Genomic DNA, 4409 nt, shown 5'->3' with positions numbered 1-4409 from the left:
GGTGACAAGAGTGGAAAGGCACGCAGAAACAATTATGTAGTGATGAGTTGCTCCTTGAAGCTGCAATGCAGCGCGTGCGTGTAAAGGATTCGCAATGACGTCGACAAGGACCCTACTTAGAAAAGTTGATTGGAGGACTGTAAAAGCAAGCACGCATACAAAGAATGATAGCAAATTGCAGCAGAACGGTAAGGAATTATTGACACTGACGATCTGGCAGTCTATTTGCTAGAACGCCTTTGTAACTAATTTACATTGCCCTCAAATTGCAAAGCACATACAAATGGCGATTTGTCTTCAGTTTTACATAGAAGCTATTTATTAATACTGCCTCCGAATACCACGCCGCTTTCATCACTATCATTGTGCTCTAAAATGCAAAAAATGACATTATGCTAGATTCAAAATGATGCTTTTAACTGTGCACCGGCAACACATCCAGGCGACTGGAACCACATAAAGTTGAGACAAAGTCGGAGCTATCTTAAATACGCGGCATTTGTAATGCTATGCGAGGTCAAGGTAGTAAATTGTGATGAGACTATCGTGGAAGGGAAAGGATACCACAAACTGGTGATTGGTAATGTGTATTTTTTGTTGCAATCACTGAATATTTATTTTTTTGCCTACTAAAAAGAGTTGTCACGGGTTCGTTTTCTAAATTTTTCATTATTGTATTTACTGTGTCGAGTATGTGTGTCAAATCAGTTGAAACCGGGTTTGCGGTTAAATTATTAGATTACTTTTGAAAGCCGCGGTTGTAAATATCTGCATACTGTGATGCATTGAATTGGTCTTAAAGCGATACCCAGTTGAAGTTTTGAGACTACCGTACGAATTCGGCCACACAGATGTCTCCAAACACATCTGCATTGTTGAAGTAATGATGGGCAAATGCAGACAACGGAGCAGTTTATCTCCTCTCGCTACCCAGTACTGCAGCCTACAATCTTACCACCGATAATAGCCTGTCATCTGTCATAGCCGCGACGTGAAAGTCGATGTCAGAGAGCTCACTCTTCACGCGTTAGCTATCATCTCACCAGAAAGAGCAGATAACGCGACTCCATCAATTGCCTACGCTCACATCCACATTCAGCGTATACTTCAATCCACCCATGAACACTGTCTCGCCATCAGCACTTGTGCCCTACCCTACCCAACCCAACCCAAGCCCAAATCACACATCGTCTTCTCCACACAATCCACTATTCAGTACTATCATTAATGAGCATTCCATCTTGGCTGATGGTTCGCTTCAGTGCAGGTGTAAGGCGATTCTTACGTAAGACCATGCTCCTTATGGCCGTCGTCGCCGACATATAACAATAGACTGTTTAAGTCGAATTAAGTGAAGTTTTGGGCGCATCGCTCTTGTCTCATGGGGTAAGTTCAATTAATTTTAATCGCTTTTGAATTGTTCGAGGTGGCGAAATGCCGCACAGCATGTTACCTGTCCTGCCACCTCACTGACTCACTCAATCACTACCAAAATTATTGCTTGGAGATTGTCACATTAATCCGGGTCACCTACACCCTAAATTAATTGGCAGACACCGTGGTGGGTACCCGCTAGTTGGAAGATTCACCTCACAGTCATTGTGTGAGTCGACGTGCTGTTTCGTTGCCCCTATATAATGCACGTCTGCTACTCCATATGATGTCGTGCGGGTTGTTGATGTGGATGGCATTGGCTGTCAAAAAAGACCTTAGTATTTGAATTAGGTCCAAGGTCTAACGAAGTGTGGTGTCTTGACCAAACAACTCCAAGTGGATTGCCTTCCGGCCAATGGCAGAGCGAGCTTAGTATTTCCTGCAATTTTGCAGTAGAATAGTGACACTACTGAATGATCCCCAGTAGTCGTTTTCTCGTGTGAACATAGTTGTTCACTGTTTGAATTAAGGATTTGGTGGAGGAGAAGATGAGAATGGGGAACCTAACATTGGCAGCATTATGATGAACTTGGCAGCATGGCCACCTTGCCTGTTGGTAACTGGAGAAAATGGCCAGTGAATTCCATTGCAAATTGCGTGCTGTTTCGAGAGCGTAGTGCTTTTATTCATTGCACTTGCATGATAATGGAACAATAAAATTATTTCCAATGGAGAAACTTTTCTGCTTGGTATTTTGCTACGTCGCTGAGGAAGTAGATTAGGACTGACGTAGGTTGGAGGTAAGTAGATAACTTTAAGGTAATTGAGGCAGGTGGGTAGGCAAGTGGAGCTTTTGAGTGGTAGTGGATTGGAAAAAGGGGAAAATGGAGGGAGACAGGGAGCGATTTAGCGCTGTAGAGAGATTGGGCATTGGAGATGTAGCAAAGAGGTGGGTTTGACTGGTGGGCAAACGGATTGGAAGAGAAATGGCCAACGCGAAATCAGGTGAGGTATTTTTAAGGAAGCTGGAGACCTGTTGATAATGCAAGGTAGGGAGCTAGATAATGCTGTAATAAGTTGGGTAGAAAGGTTGAACTACAAAACTAGGTGGTTGGCTAAAGAACTAGGATTATAGTGAGTGTTAGAAGGTAGATGAAGTAGGTAGGCAGTTGGATATTCTAGGAGGAAGTTTGGTAGATCTCTAGGCAACTGGGGTTGTGGAGAGGTAGAGAACTGAAGGGTAAGTAGGCTAGTTAGTTGCTACTTCCGTGTACGGTGATAAGGTATCAAAAAGGCACTCCTATCTCAAAATCAAAGATCAAATTACATAGTGAGCCATAATAATTGGCTGGGAGAGCTGGTCCATCACATTTGATTGCTTGAATACGTCTGCTACACTAAGATGGAGTAGATTGGTGCCTGATTCTCGATCAATTTGTAGATGCTGGAATAGACTAGTATTGGATCAGATGTAAAGGCAATCCACAATTTACCACTCGACTTCTACGTGTGGGGATGCAGATATTCATCCTTGCACGCAATTGCAAACGGAACGAGGGAATAAATTGGGAGGTAATTTCTTAATGAATAAACGATGCATACGCCGTCACTGCAATCCTCCAACTTATCAGCAAGTGCATCCCGATGCTTGAATGATTTTTTACAAGTAAACAGCGTTGTAACAAGCTAGAAAAGGAGGTCAAGCCAACCCTCTTACACTTTTTCAGGGTTAGAAAGACGTGGATATGTTATTACCAGAACATACTTCACCAAGTTTTAACGCAAGACTTTAGCAGAGTCAGGGCAGTCAGCCGTTTATCATGCAGACAAATCGTGATAATGCGTCCTCAATATCAGGCCGATGAATAATGCGATGAATTGCGTCGTGGAGACGAAATCGATGGTGATGCTCTTAGACTTAAGTACAAATGGCTGTGAAATGGGTGAGTGGTACAGGAGCACCACAATGGATGTTCTCTAGTCGCGCTTCAATGAGTAGCAGTGTGGAGGCTCGTGCTTGACCTCTTCTGTTTTACCATGGCAGAAGTATTGCGCAAAACATGTGCTGATCGTGGCCTAAGTACAAAATATTCCACCAGAATTCTGTTGACAAGAGAAGAAAAATAGAACTGTGGCAGGTTTTGCTGAATTCCAACGTAGTGCTATTTGACAGTGGTGGTTTCCATGCCACAGCATTTTCATTAAGGTGGTCCAACACTGGCTCCTCTTCTGTTAGCAGTGTGCAAGGAGCAGAGGCGAGTATCGCGTTGGAGAAGTGAGATATTCGTCTGGGCACGGCGTCTCACCTTCTTGCGAAACTCACACCACTGCAGCTTAAAGTGTGTCGGTTCTAAAACTGCTTTCGCGTTGTGCGCTATTATGAAATAGAGCTGAATCACCCTGACTTATAACAACTCAAAGCAGACTATCAGAAGTAGAATGCCAAGACTGGATGTAGGCAGGTAATCATGGTTAATTCAGCCAGGTGTCTGCCTGAGATGGACCCACTGCACCGTACTTGCTGCCATGCACCGTAGAATCGGGTGTGTCGAATGACAGACCACCCCTCCCATAATACTACCCATGTGCAGACAGTCACGCACAGCTCCGAATGTGTCATATGAAGCGCCACATTTGCATGCAACACGTCAGTGCATCGCGAAGTAATAATGCGAATCGACAAGGAAGCTGAAATCCAGTGTGCCGCTTGCATTGATGGAGGTTCAACACCACCAAATATCTTACGTGTGCAATCCGGTCAACATTGTGGATCATGGAGCAATTTCCCCAATTCCTTAAATGACATTGGCACTGACAGTTAATCTCACTGTCAAATCCACGCAAATTTTGATGGAAAATACATCAAAATGAATGGATCATTGAAGGGAGAGGATGTGAGACTTGAGGAGGATGCACAACACTATCCACAATTTGTCCTCCTCCAGAATCAAACAGTGACTTCGTGCCTCCCCTTTATTGAGAGCCATTTTGTGCTTGTTGTTTACAGGAAAGCTTGGCGGAGGGTAGTAGTGGCA

Source organism: Echinococcus granulosus (genome assembly GCF_000524195.1).
Source record: "Echinococcus granulosus chromosome Unknown EG_S00231, whole genome shotgun sequence".
In the NCBI taxonomy this organism is placed as follows: Eukaryota; Metazoa; Platyhelminthes; class Cestoda; order Cyclophyllidea; family Taeniidae; genus Echinococcus; species Echinococcus granulosus.
Note: the sequence above shows the minus strand (reverse complement) of the source record.